This window comes from Prionailurus bengalensis, chromosome D2 (genome assembly GCF_016509475.1).
Source record: "Prionailurus bengalensis isolate Pbe53 chromosome D2, Fcat_Pben_1.1_paternal_pri, whole genome shotgun sequence".
Taxonomy (NCBI): Eukaryota; Metazoa; Chordata; class Mammalia; order Carnivora; family Felidae; genus Prionailurus; species Prionailurus bengalensis.
The window spans coordinates 33,818,869-33,838,554 of record NC_057351.1 but is presented as its reverse complement, the minus strand read 5'-3'; the positions used below and the strand labels follow the sequence as shown (position 1 = coordinate 33,838,554).

The 19,686-nt window shown below is 38.0% G+C and overlaps 1 protein-coding gene and 1 pseudogene across 3 annotated transcripts in view; one reads left to right on the top strand and one right to left on the bottom strand.

The window, feature by feature from the left end:
- Positions 1–19,686, top strand: part of USP54 (ubiquitin specific peptidase 54) — a 133,432-nt gene that overhangs the window by 21,910 nt on the left and 91,836 nt on the right. The window lies entirely within an intron of this gene.
- LOC122493458 lies at positions 11,661–12,083 on the bottom strand (annotated as a pseudogene).

Genomic DNA, 19,686 nt, shown 5'->3' with positions numbered 1-19,686 from the left:
CCCCATAAAGCACATTTCTTCCTATGAAGAATTATATCTTAGTTTTTTAACTATAGTCTTCTCTCCATCCATTGTAAATAAGCCCCAGGAATGGAGCTAATACAATTTAATGCAGATTTCAAACTATATCTAGAATATGACAAATAATAACTATTTTATTTCTAAGCTACCATCCTTAGTGTTTGGAGACTGTGTTCTTTAGGCCATGTGTTCTTTTTTTCAGCAAACTTAGTGATATTTACTTTCTACTTCCATCTCTAGGAATATATTAGTGCCCCAAATATATTAGGTTTTTCAGTTATATAAAACCAGAGTAATTAATTTGTCTATTGCCCATGGCACATTAGTTTTTTCAACAAATATCACTAAAAAAGCTTGAATCAATTTTTCAAAGAGGAGAAAAGCAGCAGACTGTTTCAATTTGTATTTAGATTTTTTCTCACTCAGTACTTTATATTGTTCAGGATAAGATCTTTTTTTTTTTCGATGTTTATTTATTTTGAGAAAGAGCACAAGTGGGGGAGGGGCAGAGTGATCAGGAGAGAGAGAATCCCAAGCAGAATCCCAATCCCTATAAAGGCTTGATCCTACGACCCTGGAATCATGACCTGAGCTGCAATCAAGAGTTGAATGCTTAATCCACTTGAACCAGCCAGGCGCTCCTACCACCTTAACCATTTTTAATTATACAATTTGTTAATTTTAAATACATTCATTTTTGTGCAACCAATTTCTAGAACTCTTCATCTTGCAAAATTAAAACTCTGTACCTATTAAACAACTCCCCATCCCCCCACTTCTCCCTCCCTTCAGTCCTTGGCAATCACCATTCTACTCTCTGTCTCTGAATTTTACTATTCTAGCTACCTCCTATAAATGGAATCATGAAGTATTTGTCCTTTTGTGCATGCCTTATTTCACTTAGCATAATGTCCTCAAGGTTCATCTATGTGTCAGAATTTCCTTCCTTTTTGAAGGTAAATAATATTACATTGTATGTGCATATACTACATTTTGCTTATCCATTCTCTTGGGTTGTTTCCATCTTTTGGCTATTATGAATAATGCTGCTATGAACATGGGTGTATAATGATCTCTTTGAGACTCCATTTTCAGTTCTTTTGGATATACATCCAGAAATGGAATTGCTGGATCATATAATTCTGTTTTTAATTTTTTTGAGGAATTGCCATACCATTTTCTATAGTGGTTGCACCATTTTATATTCCCACCAGCAGTGCACAAGAGTTCCAATTTCTCCACACCATCATTGTTTTTCTTTCTGTATTTTGATAGTTGCCATCCTAATGGGTGTGAGATAGAATCTCATTGTGGTTTTGATTTGCATTTCCTTAATGACACCTGACATTGAGCATCTTTTCACGGGCTTATTGACCTTTTGTATATCTTCTTGGAGAAATTCTGTTCCTGTCCTTTGTTCACTTTTAAATCAGTTTTTGTAAAGTTGTAGGAGTTCTTTGTTAATTCTGGATATTAATGCCTTATCAGATGAATTATTTGCAAATACTTTCTCCCATTTGTGGTTTGCCTTTTCGCTTTGTTCATTGTGTCCTTTGATGAATAGAAGTCCTCTTTTTGTTTTAAAATTTTAATGTATTTATTTTTATTTCTTTATTATTTTAAACCATTCATTCATTCATTCATTCATTCATTCATTCATTCATTTATAGCAGTGGGGAGGTTCAGAGAGAGAGGGAGAAAGAATCCCAAGCAGGCTCCAGAGCCTGACATGGGGCTTGAACCCATGACCTGTGAGATCATGACCTGAGCTGAAATCAAGAGTCTGACACTTAACTGACTGAGTCACCCAGCTGCCCCTATTTAAGATATTTTAGAAGAATAATACAATAAGTATTGTTGTATCCACCATCCAGCAAATTAAACATTGCTAAATTATTTTAAGCCCGTTGGCTTTCCCCTTCTTGATTGCAAGTCCCTTGCCATCTCTCAAAGGTAACCACTAATTAATTTGATATTTCTCTAAGTAGTTTAAACCCCTTGGTCAGCCTATTAGTATTAGAAGCTTATCATGGAAGAAGTAAAAATACTGTAGAAGTCCTGTGGAAGGCTAAGGTGGGAAAGGATATTTTTTAGATTTTTTTTTTTTAAGTTGAAAGCCCAGTTCAGCGCCCATTAGAGATAGTTGTACATAAAAGTGCACAGAAATAATTTGTTGAGTGACTGTGTGGTACCCAGGCGCTTCTGACTAAAGACATTTAGTACCAACATATTATTTTGAAATGATGTCTACATATCTTTTGGGTTAGGATTGTTATGCACTTTACCAATAAATAGACAGCTATGGCAGAGTAAATGTTTTCTTAAAAGTAGTGAAACTAGCAGACTTCCAGCATTTAGCTCTAATTGCATATAGTGCATTTAGCTGCTTTAGTTAATTGAGACTTTTAGACAGGACAAACAATAAGAGAGATGTAGAAGCATTACAATTCCTGGTTCTGGAAAATGAGTTGTAAATTCTGAAAAACCAACCACCCAACCAACCAACCAACCCCCAGTTAATTCTGTTAAGGTCTGATTCTGGGCAAGGACCTGTTGAAACAAACAGCTCAATACTCACAGGGTAACAGTGAAGGACCTGACCTCCATTGTAGCTGAAAATGAAATACTTCTCTGGTGAGGCCATAATAGGAACAGCAAGTAGTAGCTGCTGCTGCCACTGCTGCCTGAACTTTGTGGCTGTGTGAAGTGGCTAGAGCAGGAAATGCTTCCATGGCACCAGGCGTGTATAAGGAAGGACATGTTCTGACTCTGGCCCAGTGGTTGCACAGGTTGTGGGTGTCACTTTAAACATACAAAGACCTGTTTGCTGGAGGAGGAGCGGCTTCCTGAGGATCAGGTGCGCATCAAGGGATGAGCTCATCCTTCTAACCAGACCTGCTCTAGACGCTGAGTGAATGTTTTCCTAATTGCAAGTCCTGCAGCTGCCAGAAGCAGGAAATGGTTGAAGCTTCAGGCACTTTGTGAGTAGCAAAAAAATAGAAGTGATTTGGGAGTCTTTTGAAACATGTGGCTGTGAATATCAGGTTGAAGGTGACATACATGGACACTCAGTCTTTCTCTAAGTTGAGGATTGCAGTAAAGTGTGTGGTGGGTTGCCGAAAGCTTTGGTGGTGCTAACTTTAAGGATTCTTTTTGAAGTGACTTAATAATTTGTTTTTTATCTGTCTTGTTTGATTTTGTTGCTCTGGGACTTAAGACTTCTGGGGGCTCCCTTTTTAATTTCCAGGAATCTTTACAGATTTTTTTAAGCTTTAGTTGATGGAACTTACCCTACTTTTGAAATCTATTGTGCTGGCTTTCAGAGACCTATGTATGATTCTATTCTGTTTTAATTTATCAAAACTATTCACTTTAAGTCTCTTTAAAATGAAATTGGTTTTAAAAAGAAAGATCCATTTTTTATTACTTCTTATTAAAATTTTAATTTTGAGATAATTCTAGGTCATGTGGAATTGAGAGATCTGATATACTCTTTAGCCAGTTTCCTGGAATGGCAACATCTCGCAAAATTATAGTGCAATAATCACAACCAGGATATTGACATTGATACAATCAGCACAGTATCCAGCATGTTGCCCTTTTCATAGCTGCATCCACTTCTTTTGCAACACCCCTTCTTTAACCCCTGTCAAACCCTAATCAAAAAATCAATTTTTAAGCAAGAAATTTTATGTGAATCTTAAGTAGTTTATTAGAAGTCCACATAGCCTTAACGAAAAGAGCCCTGTACTGTGATAGGAGGTTTTGGTTCATTGTAGTAGCTCTTTGACCTTGGGCAAATAATTTCTCTGTGCTTCAGTTTCCTTATGCATAAAACAGGATAATAGCATATTAATTTCTATCTAACCTATTTATAGGATTTTGAGATATTGTAAAGTTCTTTCAAAAAATAAGTTCTATATAGATTAATATAGGTAACGAGGATGATAGTTTTCAAACTAGAAAATATGAAGCAAGTTGTCAACTAGAAACTGATGCTCAGGATATTGAGAGTGAACATTTTATTTATTTTTTTTAATTAAAAAAATTATTTTAAGAGAGAAAGAGAGAGAGCAGGGGGAGGGGCAGAGAGAGGGAGGGAGAGAGAAAATCCCAAACATGCTAGCACGGAGCCCCATGTGGGGCTCAAACTCACGAACTGTGAGATCATGACCTAAGCTGAAATCAAGAAGTACTGCACTTAACAGACTGGGCCACCCAGGTGCCCCAAGAGTGAACATTTTAAAATGAATTTAAATCTTCTGGCTCAATCGAATTTCAGAGTGCTGAAATTGACTGATGATGTCAGAGCCACTGTTGTTAATTTTAAGAAATCACAAAAACCAAAGAGAGACCTATGTTCTGATATCCAAAAAGAGGAAGGTAGTTGGAAAGCTGTAAAATGGATGTGAAATCCTGGAAAAATTCAATTATAAATGATTAAACAGATGATATGGGGTATTAAACAAAAAGATCTCTCAAAAATAAAATAAACTTTATTTTTATTAAAATTTTTTTTCAATGTTTATTTATTTTTGAGAGAGAGAGACAGAGCACGAGCTGGGGAGGGGCAGAGAGAGAGAGAAGGAGACATAGAATCCAAGGCAAGCTCCAGGCTCTGAGCCTGACGCAGGGCTTGAACTCATGAACTATGAAATCATGACCTGAGCTGAAGTCGGACGCTTAACTGACTAAGCCACTCAGGTGTCCCTCAAATAAAATTATTAAAAAAAAAAGGGGGGTGCCTGGGTACCTCAGTCACTTAAGCATTTGACACACAGTTTCACAGTTTTTCATGATATATTCGATACCAATATGTGGTAAAATATGGTTTGGTTGATTAATTAAATGTGTAGAAGATTGAATAACTGTACCCATTTAGATTCTTGGCTTCACCAGGAAAGTCTCTGGTGGATTATCTTTGGGCCTTGGATAGAGTAAAAATTAAAACAAACAAAAAACAAACATGTTAATCAGATATGTAAGTATTACAAAGCTACGGTTAATATGACAGATGATGAATAAAACCTTAAAAATTATATCTATAGGATGAAATCATGGGCCCAAACTGAGGTTAAATTTAACAGAGATAATCCCTATGTTTAAATGCAAAACCTCAAATGCACAAGAACAGGATAAGGAAGAGCTGATTGTAGTAGTTAATATGGAAGATATCTGGGAATTTTGGTTAATCAATAATATAACAGGAACTGACTATGCAATGTCACTGCTAAAAACACCTCCAACTGTATTACCAGAAGCTTATCCAGGACACAAAAGTATTGGTTATAATATATTTTTGTGCTATTTGTATATTTATTTAAGTAGACACTGACAAAAAGTATTCCAAGGAAGGCAGACAGAACCATAAATGGTATAGGAAACTGTTGGGACTTGGGGATGGAAGTGTTGATAAGTTTTAAAACTGCAAAAAATAATAAAACACCCATAATCTTACCACTCAGAATTAACCACTATTAACCCTCTCTCTTAGAAATAAAACATTTCAGATAAAGCCAAAGCTCCTTTCCTTCTCCTCCCTACAAGGAACTCTATCTTATTTTTATCAAGGTAATACATGTGCATAGTTTCAAAAGTTCAGATAGTATTATATGCTTAGAAGGAAATAAAGCAGTTATCCCACCCCTAGAGGAAACTATACTTTTATGTCTTAACATATATCTATATATTTTTAAGTAGGCTCCACACACAGCATGGAGCCCAATGTGGTGCTTCAACTCATGACCCTGAGATTAAGACCTGAGCTTGACCAAATGAGCCACTCAGGCACCCCTGTCTTAAATATTTCTAATAGTATAGTTATATCACTTGCTTTTAAAAAATATTTAATAGGGCGCCTGGGTGGCTCAGTTGGTTAAGTGTCCGACTTCAGCTTAGGTCATGATCTCACAGTCTGTGAGTTCGAGCCCCACATCGGGCTCTGTGCTGACAGCGCAGAGCCTGGATCCTACTTCAGATTCTGTGTCTCCCTCTCTCTCTGCTCCTCCCCTGCTCGTGCTCTTTCTCTGTCTCAAAAATCAATAAAAACATTAAAAAAATTAAAAAATATATTTAATATATATGAAGTGAAGTGCTATAGAAGATGAGCTTTTGATTGTTTTAAATGCATATATGTCTTTTCCCTTATAGTCTCAATATGGTTATGTAATTTGGGGGGGTTAAGTAATTATTTATTTTTTATCTGACACAAATATTGAACTTGAGCTATATAATGTACAATGATTATAATCATCTTATACAACTTTTGATTTTCCGTAGGCATAATAATTGTCTTGTTTTAATTGCTCAGTTTTTAAAATTCAGATTACTATATCATTCCCAGATTCTCAGCCAGGACCATAAAACTCTGCCCCATTCATTAAAATCCAATAGATAATTTATCAAATTTTTTTTTTTAACTCTTAGAGGCCTACTTTGTATATTCTGTATATTCTATATTCCACTCCAGCATGGGTTAGTTGTTAGGTAGGTCTGCTTTACAATTCTCACCCTGAGATTTTCTTTCTTGGTTTACTCCTTCATTTTGGTGTAACACATCCTCTAGAAGCTTTCTGAGAGTTAACATTCACAGGAATTAAATTGTTTGAAAACTTGCATATATGAGAATATTTTTATTTTACCCTCAGTATTAAATAATACTCTATTTGGGAATAGAATTTTCTGTTGGAAATTATTTTCTCATTATTTTATTGTATTATTAAAATTTTTTTTAATGTTTATTTATTTTTGAGAGAGAGAGAGAGAGAGTGTGAGCAGGAGAGGGGCAGACAGAGAAGGAGACACAGAATCCGAAGTAGGCTCCAGCTTCTGAGCTGTCAGTCCAGAGCCCGACAGGGGGCTCAAAATCACGAAATGCGAGATCATGACCTGAGCCGAAGTTGGATGCTTAACTGACTGAGCCATCCAGGCTCCCCCATTTTCTCATTATTTTAAAGGTATTGCTATTCCTTTGTTGCCTGTGAACAGTCTAATATTCTTTTTATTTTATTTTTATATAAATGGTAGTTTATTAGCAAATAAATAAAAGTATGATTTCTAGTAAAACAGATTGGGCATTTGCAACACATAATACGTTTACTTCAGAATAGAAAATGTGTTAAAAAAATTTTTTTTGATATCTATTTTTGAGAGAGAAAGAGTGAGTGGGGGAGGGGAGAGACAGAGAGGGAGATACAGAATCCAAAGCTCTGAGCTGTCAGCACAGAGCCTGACACGACACTCAAACCCGTGAGCAGTGAGATCATGACCTGAGCTGAAGTCAGATGCTTAACTGACTGAGCCACCCAGGCACCCCTCATTTTAATAATTTTTTTTTTCAACGTTTATTTATTTTTTTTGGGACAGAGAGAGACAGAGCATGAACGGGGGAGGGGCAGAGAGAGAGGGAGACACAGAATGGGAAACAGGCTCCAGGCTCTGAGCCATCAGCCCAGAGCCTGACGTGGGGCTCGAACTCCCGGACCGCGAGATCGTGACCTGGCTGAAGTCGGACGCTTAACTGACTGCGCCACCCAGGCGCCCCTCATTTTAATAATTTTTAAGTGTATAGTTCTGTGGCATTAAGTACATTTACATTGCTGTGCAACCTGATGCCAATCTGATTTCATTCCTTTGTATGTTACCTTTTTTTTTCTTACTCTCGAGAAACTTACAGAATTTTCTCTTTATTCCTAGTGTTTTACGATTTAGTGCCTTTAGTGTGGATTTTTAACTTCATTGTGCTAGGGGCTTTAACTTATCTTAAAATCTGGCTATTTTTTGTACTTTTTCTTGGATATTTTTCTCTTTTTCTAGAAAGCCTGAATTGATTCTCTGATTTTTATTCTATTATCTTTTCTATTTCTCTGTATTTGTATTTTATTTTTTGGTGTATTTTATTTTTTGGGAGATTTCCTTAAATTTGTCTTTCAAATCTTTCATTGAACTTTGTATTTCTTGTTTTAGAGATGCAAAATCATAACTCTCTGAGAAATACATTTTAGGTTTTTAAATTTTCTTTTATTCCCTAGATTATCTACTTCCTTTAAGCTTCCCCATGCCACCTCCCCCCCCCACCCCCCCCCCCCCCCCCCCCCCCCCCCCCCCCCCCCCCCCCCCCCCCCCCCCCCCCCCCCCCCCCCCCCCCCCGCCCTGCCTTTGAGGTACCATCAGATGTTTGTGTTTATAGGCATTCTTCGGGGCTGGTCAGTTTTCCCAGATGGAAGTCCTCCAGTTTCCTGCCTGAGGAGTTTGAAGTCTGACTACCAGTGCTTTGGTGCTGAGAGGCAGAAGGGGGCTGGGGATCTCTCCATTTAGTATCTAGACTTCACTTAATCTTCTCAGTGTTTTTAAAGATTTAACTTTTTATTAAATTAAAAATTTCCCTAGTTTTAATAAGGCATCTCACGCAGGTTAGCTGTGTCTAATGTCCCACAATCACACCCTCTCTGGTTTATACTTCAGAAAGTAAACCTAGTCTTCAGAGCATTTGCCTGGCTGTACTGGGTTGAAAGAGAGAATTTGAAGCATCTAACTGCTTCTTAAACACATTTTTAAATTGCTTTTCCATTTTTAAGTTCCACCCCACATTCCCTCCTGCAAAGATCCAATTCCTGAGCATTTTCTGCGTTCTGTAGTAGGAGTGTGTATACTTCTGTTTGCCACCATTTACCCTCTGGTTCTTACACTGGTATGTTAATCAACTACCACACATTTATCTGCTTTCCAGCTTCTAATATTTTGTTTAAATTCTGCTCCTTCAGTCATTTACGTTCCCAGTTTCTTTGTCCTTGTGGATTTTTACCTTTTGTATTACTTTACTCTTATTTATAGTGAAGACTTAATTTAGGAGGGAGTAGAGGTAAATGGGTTTAATTCACATATTTCCATTTTTTATAATTTTGTATACATATAAAATGTATCCACAACTAATATATAGTAGTGCTCTGTGTGTTTGAAAAATTTTACATATAGGGGCACCTGGCTGGCTCAGTCAGGAGAGCATGCAGCATGTGACTCTTGATCTTGGGTCAAGCCCCATGTTGGGTATAGAGATTATTTATTTTTAAGTAATAAATATAATAAAAAGTAGAAATAAAATCTTAAATAATTAAAAGGGTGCCTGGGTGGCTCAATTGGTTAAATGTCAGCTCTTTTTTTAATGTTTATTTTTGAGAGAGAGAGAAGGAGATAGACAGAACATGAGTGGGGGAGGGGCAGAGACAGAGAGGGAGCCACAGAATTTGAAACAGGCTCCAGGCTCTAATCTGTCAGCACAGAGCCTAACGCAGAGCTCAAACTCGGGAACCGTGAAATCATGACCAAGAGCTGAAGTGGGACGCTCAACCAACTAAGCCACCCAGGCACCCCAAACGTCAACTCTTGATTTCAGCTTAGGTCATGATCTCATGGTTCCTAGGTTTCAGCTGTGAATCAGACTCTGCCCTGGCAGTGCGTAGCCTGCTTGGGATTCTCTCTCCCTGCCCCTCCCCTATTTGTTTTCTCTCTGTCTCTCAAAAGTAAATAAATAAACAAATACAAAAAATAAGTGAATGAGTAAATGAATGAATGCATGAATAAAAAAAAATTTACCTATATGGGGGTGCCTGGCTGGCTCAGTTGGTAGAACATGTGACTCTTGATCTCAGGGTTGTGAATTCAAGCCCCACGTTGGGTGTAGACATTACTTAAAAACAGTAAAATCTCACTGGGTGTTATATGTAAATGATGAATCACTGGGTTCTAGTCTGAAGCCAAGACTACACTGTATGTTAACTAACTAGAAAATTAAAAAATAAAAAAGTAAAATCTGTCTCAAAAATAAATAAACTTTAAAAAATTAAAGAAATTTTCTTTAATGTTTATGGGGGGGAGCGGCGGGCAGAGAGAGAGGGAGACACAGAATCTGAAGTGGGCTCCAGGCTCTGAGCTGTCAGCACAGAGCCTGATGTGGGGATTGAACTCATGAACCATGAGATCATGACCTGAGCTGAAGTCAGATGCTTAACCAACTGAGCCACCCAGGTGCCCCAAAACTTAAAAAGATTTAAAAGGTCAGAGAGATTATATGGCATTATACCATGATGTGAATCTAGTTAACATAATCTTTGGGAAGGAATATTCTAGGGTATTTACTTCTTATTTTTTCCTTATTTGTATATTCCATTTTTTTTTTTACAATAAAAATATTTTTTTGTTAGAAGAAAAAATTGAGTGACTTCTAACATTTTAAAATAAGAATTAGGGGGGCATCTGGGTGGCTCAGTTGGTTAAGCATCTGACTCTTGGTTTTGGCTCAGGTCACGATCTCATGGTCCATGGTTTTGAGCCCCATCTTGGGCTCTGTGCTGCCAGTTCAGAGCCTGGAGCCTGCTTCAGATTCTGTGTCTCTCTCTCTCTCTCCCCTGCTCACGCTCTGTCTCTCAAAAATAAATAGATGTTATTTTTTAAGTTTTATTTTAGTTGAGAGAGACAGAGTGTGCGAATGGGGAAGGGGCAGAGAGAGGTAGAGAATCCCAAGCAGGCTCTGCGCTGCCAGTGCAGAAGCCCAATGTGGGGCTCTGTGGCTTGAACTCACCAAATCACCAGATCATGACCTGAGCCGAAACTAAGTCAGATGCTTAATGGACTGAGCCACCCAGGTGCCCCCAAAGGTTTAGAGGCTTACCTCCCAGGAACCAGGCACAAAGGCCAGCCAAATTCTTTATTATACAATAGTGTTAAAACCCAATTCAACTATTAATAACTTCCTCTAGAAAGCCTTTACAGACTTTCCAAGGGACATGTTCACTGTTACAGTTTTTCTTTTTCCCTTATTAGACAGTGAACACTTTGAAGTTCCCCTGGTTTTAGTCATCTTTGCCTCTCTAATATTAGCACTATATCTGGCTTACAGTAGTAAGTAGGCTCAGTAAGTAATGAGCTGAAGTATTTAAGATATAGCTCATGAGGAGATGAGAAGTTCAGTATAGAATTGTTATTAGAGTTTTTAAAGATCAAATGAAATGAATAGCCTTACTTCATTCCTTCTTATTCTATTCATCATCATTTGCTCTTCTTTAAATATTTATATACCTTTTTTATGTGGATATCAAATTTACAAAAGAAATAAAAAGGAGATTTTGCTTTTTAAAATAATTCATCAGGGCACCTGGGTGGCTCAGTTGGTTAAGCATCAGACTTCGGCTGAGGTCATGATCTCGTGGTTTGTGAGTTCAAGCCCTGCATTGGATTGTCTGCTGTCAGCACAGAGCCCGCTTTCAGATCCACTTTCCCCACTCTGTCTCTGCCCCTCCCTGCTTTCTCAGGTGCATGCTTTCTCTCTCTCTGTTTCTCTCTCAAAAATAAATAAACATTAAAATAATTCATCAACGGTCTTTAAAGAGAAACCTTTTTTATTGCATTTAAAATATACCAAATTTTCATTTACATTATTTGTGGGGACTACATTATCATATAATGTAAGTATAATCATGCTGAACATCAGAGAATCTTTGTTTCCTTCTAATCATAAGGGGGAATAAATTCTAATGTCCTCTAATTTGTCCTGTCTGTGCATAGATAGAGCACTTAGTAAAAATGTAATAATATTCCCTAAACCAGACTCTGTTTTATAATTAAAAAATATTCTTTTTTAAAAATCTAAAATGTGTTATTTGAGATAGTTTCCCCCTCATCTTGATTCAGGGTGCTTTTTGTGCTGCTTCTGTCTGAAGGAGCATCCTTCTGTAAGCCTTGCTTTTCCTCCTGTAGGCTGGCAGAAGACAGTGGAGCAGCCAACACACAAACTACTGTTGGTGCATGGCTAAAGATGGTGGTAATGTAGCACTGTGGGCACCTCACATCCATGAAGCGGGAGTTGAGGCTCTGCAGCAGGCACTTCTTGTGTTTCCTCTTCTCCTCTTCTGGGGACTGGTGGAAGATGTACTTCATGAAGGGCATGTTCTCATGGGAAGGTCATTACCTCCAGAAAGCCAAAAAACATATTCCCTTTTTTAAAAATTTATTTATTTTTGAGAGACAGAGACAGAGCGCAAGCAGAGGAGGGGCAGAGAGAGGGAGACACAGAATCTGAAGCAGGCTCCAGGCTCTGAGCTGACAGCACAGAGCCTGACACGGGGCTTGAACTCATGAACCGTGAGATCATGACCTGAGCTGAAGTCAGACGCCACCCAGGCACCCCCCCAAAACATATTCTTAATATCTTTATAATCTTTATCTGGGCTAGTTCCCATGAGATAGTATTTCACTGGGATATATCCTTTTTGGAGTAGTATATACAGTAGAAATTATTTGCGTGAGATTTATTTTTTTCCTGTTATGTAATTTTTCATTTGCATGAGATTTTTAAAAAATATACTACTGATTTTTAATAACTTCCTATCCTTTTTCATAAACTTTAAAACAGGTTCTGTTTTTAGAACAGTTTTAGATTTACAGAAAATTGAAATGATGGTAGAGAGTTCCATATACTTCTTCATCCAGTATTCATTATTATTAACAGCTTAGAGTAGATTTATTACAGTTAACAAAACAATATTGATACATTATTACTAACCATTTAAAATTTCCTCACCTTTTATCTAATGTCTTTTCTTTGTCCCAGGGGTCCACCCAGGATACCACATTACATTTACCAGTCATGTCTCCTTAGGCTCTTTTTGGCTGTCACAGCTTCTCACACTTTCCTTATTTTTGATGACCATAACAGTTTTTTTTTAATGTTTATTTTGAGAGTGTGATTGCATACACGTCAGGGAGGGACAGAAAGAGAGGGAGAAAGAATCCCAAGCAGGCTCTGCACTGTCAGCATTGAGCCCGATGTGGGGCTCATCCCAGAAACTGTGAGATCATGACCTGAGCCAAAATCAAGAAGTGGACACTTAACTGACTGAGTCACCAAGGTCCCCCTTGACCTTGACAGTTTTGAGGAGTATTAGGGTGCTTCTCTGTTGGAATTTGCCTGATGCTGTTCTTATAATTAGATTGAGGTTATGGGTTTTTAAGTGTGTTAACCTTAAAAATGAAAGAGTTTATTTTACCAGCAAAAATGGATTTATTTTGGAATAACAGAGAATTGCAATTCAGGCCATGCAAGCTATGGTAAAGCCATAGGCAAATCCCACAAACAAAGGAGAGGAACATTATTTTATGGAGAAAGAGGAAGTTGTGAGGGGTTGTTTGGAATGAAAGTCCATTGGAAAACTAGAGTTTAGGATGATTTTCCATTGGCTGAATTGCAGAGTTAGTAGATTTTTTGTAGGAGATACAATGTACATCTTTCTCTGTTGGGAACTATAATTAAGGATTTTTTCCTTATGGTGATTCTCTTGTTGGGTCTGTAATTGACAATTCTTACTGTAATTGACACTGAGTGGTGCAACTCTCCCTTACAGCCTACTCTTCTAGCATCCAGAGTGCACTTATTGAGGTGTCCCTTTATTAATTTTCACGGGTGGAGGATCCCAGAGATACAGTGGTATTCTCATCACATCATTTCAAGGGTATACATTATTGACATGATTTATCGTTGTTGATAATGACCTTAATCACCTGGCTGAGGTTGTCAGGTTTCTCCACTAAAGGTACTGTCTTCCCTTCTTTCATGCTGTACTTTTTGGAGGGAGATCTCCATATACTTAAGGAGTGGGATTTATGGTCCCCATGCTTGCAGTTATATTTATATAAATTATTTGGAATTCTTATGCAAGGGACATTTGTTCTCCATTTGTTTATTTAATCATTTCTGTATATCAGTGTGGACTCATAGATATTTATTTTTGTACTTTAGGCTATAATCAGATTTGGCTTTTGGGAGTTCATTTGGTTTGTCTCCTGTGTCCCTTTAATATACTTCTGTCACTTTAGGATTCTTGTTTTGTTTTTAGCATTTCCTTACTTTCTGACATTATAAGATGCTCAGGCTCATCTTGTATATTTCCTGTCCCAGTCCTGGAATTAGCCATTTCTTCACAGAACCTTGGTTTGTTTTATTGGAGAGTGGTATTAAAAACTAAGATTCTTGGCTTCAGGTGTGGTTTTTACAACTGGGGTGTCACTGATTCTAAGCACTCTCAGTTGACAAAGTAAGTAAATGTATGTGTATATGCATACATAAAAATATTTGTAGGTGTAATCATCTGTATTTTTATTAAGTTAAACACAAGTTAATATTCTAACTCTAATTCATTACCAAATGGAACATTTTATCCTTTTCTTCCTGCTTATCTGTAATTTCCCATTCCAAAAGTGAGAAACCTTCTACTGTCATTCATTTACCTAATTGTTCAGGTCCAGTAAACATGTGTAATGGTTTCAGAATTGTTAACCTGTACACCTGAGGGAAACAGCTTCATTAGCAAGGGTACGATGCTAATGTGCAGTTCCGTGGGCTTTTAGTTTTACAGACTCCAGTAATTTTCAAAGTTTTTTACGTCAGTACCTTTGTTCAGTATCTTTGGTGAGGTTGTTTCATAGGTTTATGTATATATTTTTTAAAGTTTATTTATTTATTTTGAGAAAGAAAAAGAGAGCATGTGCAAGTGAGCAGGGGAGGGGCAGAAAGAGGGAGAGAGAGAGGATCCCAAGCAGGCTCTGAGCTGCCAGCACAGAGCCCAATGCAGGGTTTGAACCCACCAACCATGAGATCATGACCCAAGCTGAAACCAAGAACCATATGCCTAGCCAACTGAGCCACCCAGGTGCCCTGGTTTGTATATTTTTATTATGGAAAATTTTGGGGTACCTGGGTGGCTCAGTTGGCTAAGCGACTGACTCTTGATCTTGGCTAGGTCATGATCTCATGGTTTGTAGGATCAGGCCCCACATGGGGCTCTCCACTGACAGCACAGCACCTGCTTGGGGTTCTCTCTCACCTTCTCTCTCTACCCCTCCCATGCTCGTTCGTGCACATGCTGTCTCTCAAATAAATAATATAAGATTTATTATGGAAAATTTTGAACATATACAAAAATAAGGAGAGTATAGTGAGCCTCCATGTACCCATGACCAACTTCATGAAAATTATTGAATTTCTGAAATGAAATGAAAATTACTGACTTCATGGTCAATTGTATTTTATCTATACTCCCTCTTTACTAGTCAACATGTGATTATTTTGGTTTTGTTTTTTTTCAATATATGAAATTTATTGTCAGATTGCTTTCCATACAACACCCAGTGCTCATCCCAGAAGGTGCCCTCCTCAATACCCATCACCCACCCTCCCCTCCCTCCCACCCCCCATCAACCCTCAGTTTGTTCTCAGTTTTTAAGAGTCTCTTATGCTTTGGCTCTCTCCCACTCTAACCTCTTTTTTTTTTTTTTTCCTTCCCCTCCCCCATGGGTTTCTGTTAAGTTTCTCAAGATCCACATAAGAGTGAAACCATATGGTATCTGTCTTTCTCTGTATGGCTTATTTCACTTAGCATCACACTCTCCAGTTCCATCCACGTTGCTACAAAGGGCCATATTTCATTCTTTCTCATTGCCACGTAGTATTCCATTGTGTATATAAACCACAATTTCTTTATCCATTCATCAGTTGATGGACATTTAGGCTCTTTCCACAATTTGGCTATTGTTGAGAGTGCTGCTATAAACATTGGGGTACAAGTGCCCCTATGCATCAGTACTCCTGTATCCCTTGGGTAAATTCCTAGCAGTGCTATTGCTGGGTCATAGGGTAGGTCTATTTTTAATTTTCTGAGGAACCTCCACACTGCTTTCCAGAGCGGCTGCAACATGTGATTATTTTGAAGTAAATCCTATACATATTATTTCCTCTGTAAATATTCCCAAATAAGACTTACCATAATTTAACCAGTCCCTATTGAAAGATACTTAGTTTTTATTACAAACAGTAGAACTATAAATATCCACTTACATTTATCCATTTACGTTATCCATTGACTGCAGGGTAAATTTCTAGAAGTTGAATTGCTGAAACAAATATATAAGCATTTAAAATTGAGAAATACTGCCAAAATTTTTTTATTCCTGTCAAGACTAAATGAAAATGTATCCTTCTCTGCATCCTCACCTACACTGATTTTATCCAACTTTTAAACATTTGGCAATATGAGATCTGAAAAATGATATGTATCTTTCTTTTTTAAAAAATGTTTTCTTAAAATTTATTTTGAGAGTGAGAGAGAGAAAGAGACAGAGACAGTATGAGCAGGGGAGGGGCAGAGAAAGAGAGAAAGAGAATCCCGAGTAGGCCTCATATTGTTAGCGCAGAGCCTGACACGGGGCTCAATCCCATGAGCTGTGAGATCATGACCTAAGCTGAAATCAAGAGTCAGTAGCTTAACTGACTGAGCCACCAAGGTGCCCATTTTTGTTTTGCATTTTAAAAATTGGATAGGACATTTTTCCTGTCTTTATTGTCCTTTTTTTTTCCTTCTGTGAACTGCACATTTAAAGTCTTTGCTTGTTTAAGAAAAGGAAATAAATTGGGAAGCCTGGCTGGCTCAGTTAGTGGACCATCTGGCTCTTGATCTTGGGTTCATGAGTTTGAGCCCCATGTTGGGCATGGAGCCTACTTAAAAAAAAAAAAAAAAAAAAGAAAGGAAATAAATTGTCACAAAGGTGTGATTTCCTTTCCCAAACCATCATGTGCTGCCATGTCTCCCTTTTTCCCTGTTTCCAGTTTGTATCACCAACTCAGGAGTAGTACTTATGTCTCTCTTTTATTTTTTTAAATTTTATTATTTTTTAAAATTTACACCCAAATTAGTTAGCATATAGTGCAACAATGATTTCAGGAGTAGATTCCTTAGTGCCTCTTATCCATTTATCCCATCCCCTCCTCCCACAACCCCTCCAGTAACCCTCAGTTTATTCTCCATATTTATGAGTCTCTTCTGTTTTGTCTCCTTCCCTGTTTTTATATTATTTTTGTCTCCCTTTCCTTATGCTCATCTGTTTTGTCTCTTAAAGTCCTCATATGAGTGAAGTCATATGATATTTGTCTTTCTCTGACTAATTTCACTTAGCATAATACCCTCCAGTTCCATCTACGTAGTTGCAAATGGCAAGATTTCTTTTTTTTTTTTTTGATTGCTGAGTAATACTCCATTGTGTATATATACCACATCTTCTTTATCTAGTCATCTATCAATGGACATTTGGGCTCTTTCCATACTTTGGCTATTGTGGATAGTGCTGCTATAAACATGGGGGTGCATGTGTCCCTTTGAAACAGCACATCTGTATCCTGTGGATAAATGCCTAGTAGTGCAATTGCTGGGTCATAGGGTAGTTCTATTTTTAGTTTTTTGAGGAACCTCCATGCTGTTTTCCAGAGTGGCTATACCAGCTTGCATTCCCAGTAGTACTTATGTCTCTTTAATGAAGGTAAATACCTGCCCTTCTTTTTTTTCCTTCTGCCCTTTTTTCACCCACCAAAGGTAGCTCTCTGTTTTCTGTGCGTCCTAGAAATAATCAAATTGTTTATCAAACAGATGGTTTTAAATCAGCTTCTGAGGGAATACTCTAGGGAAATATGCCCAAGAAGCATCAGGAAGGATTTCTACAGACAGATGGGGGAATGTTTGTAATTGTTTAGCAATAAGTATGCCCAGCAAGTATCACTTCAGCCTGCTTTGTTCATCTGTTCAGTCTTTCCACATGAACAGAAGATATGTACTCTGACTTTTGCTGCTTGCCATTTTGATGGCATTTTCAGCCTTATTTTTGTCAAAGTGAATTATCTGTCTCCATCCATTTTGGACATATGTGTAATCAATAGTATTACTGTTGGTTTCTTGATGTAGGGAAAATAATGATTGCATTCTGTCCTGAATTAAATGACAATGTCAGAGTGTAAGAATGTATGACAGACTGATTTTCTTTGCTTATGTATTCTTAAAAAACAGCTGTTCAAAATCTCATACACATAGAAATTGTTTGCCAAGCATTTGAAGCCATCTTGTTTTACCAGGTGGCAGCTGCTGCTGTTTGTTGGGACCTAATTTAAACCACAGACATGAAATAGTGTCCTTGTTTTTAAAAAGAGAAAGCATGATTTCTTGAAAAACATCTTTACGGAGATACAATTCACATACGAGACAAGTCACCCATTTAAAGTGTGCAATTCAGTGGTTTTTTTTAAGTCTATTTATTTATTTTGGGGGGAAGTGGGGCAGAGAGAGAGGAGAGACAGAGGATCCCAAGCAAATTCTGCACTCTCAGCGCAGAGCCTGAGGTAGAGCTCAATCCCAGGAACTGTGAGATCATGATTTGAGCTGAAACCGAGTTGGATGCTTAACTCATGGAGCCACCCAGGCACCCCCAATAGTTTTTAATATATTTGCAGCATGGAACAACCATCACCACATCAATTTTAGAACATTTTTATCACCCTAGAAGAAATGCTATACTTATTATAGTCACTTTCCATTTCCTTCACACCTCCTCTCAGCCCTATGCAGCTGCTTTCTGTCTCTATAATTTGCCTATTCTGAACATTTCATATAATTAGAATCATGAGATAAGAGGTCTTTTGTGATTGGCTTCTTTCACTTAGCATGCTTTCAATGTTCATATATGATTGTAGCATATATTAGTACTTCATTCTTTAAAAAAATTTTTTTCTAGTGTTTTATTTATTCTTGAGAGAGAGAGAGAGAGAGAGAGAGAGAGAGAGAGAGAGAGAGCACAAGCAGGGGAGGGGGCAGAGAGAGAGGAAGACACAGAATCTGAAGCAGGCTCCAGGCTCTGAGCTGTCAGCACAGAGCCTGACATGGGGCTTGAACTCAAGAACTGTGAGACCATGACCTGAGCCGAAATCGGACGCTTAACCAACTGAGCCACCCAGGTGTCCAGTACTTCATTCTTATAATGGTTGGTTGAATACTGTACCATTGTATGAATATACCACAATTTATCCATTCATTAGATGGTGTATATTTGGATTGTTTCTACTTTTTGGCTAGTATGAAAAACGCTACTATGAACATTCGTGTACGGGTTTTTTATTTTTTGAGAGAGAGAGAGAGAGCATGTGCATGTGTGTATGTGAGTGCATGCATGCGTGAGCAGGGTAGGGGCAGAGGGAGGGGGAGAGAGAGAATCTCAAGCAGACACCATACCCAGTGCGGAGCCTGACTTGGGGCTTAATCCTACCACTGTGAGACCTGAGCCGAAATCAAGAGTTGACATGTAACTGACTGAGCCACCCAGGCTCCCCTTCTAAAAGTTTTATAGTTTTAGCGCATTCATTTAGATATTTGACCTCATTTTTGAATTTTGAATTTCCTTTTTTTTTGAAAATTTTTTATTCATTTTGAGAGAGAGCATGTGAGGGGCAGAGAGAGAGGGACAGAGGAAGAATCCCAAGCAGGTTCTGCACTGTCAGTAGGGCTGATGTGGGGTTCGAACTCACCAACTGTGAGACCATAACCTGAACTGAAATCAGGAGTTGGATGCTCAACTGACTGAACCACCCAGGTACCCCGACCCCATTTTATAAGAAATTTATTTATTTTGAGAGAGGGAGGGGCAGAGAGAAAGAGAGGGAGAGAGAATCCTAAGCAGGCTCCATGCTGTCAGCACAGAGTCCATTGTGGGCTCAGTCTCATGAACTGTGACTGAACCACCCAGGTGCCCCAGATATTTGACCCCATTTTGAGTGTGCCATGTTTGTTTTTTTAGTATTTTATT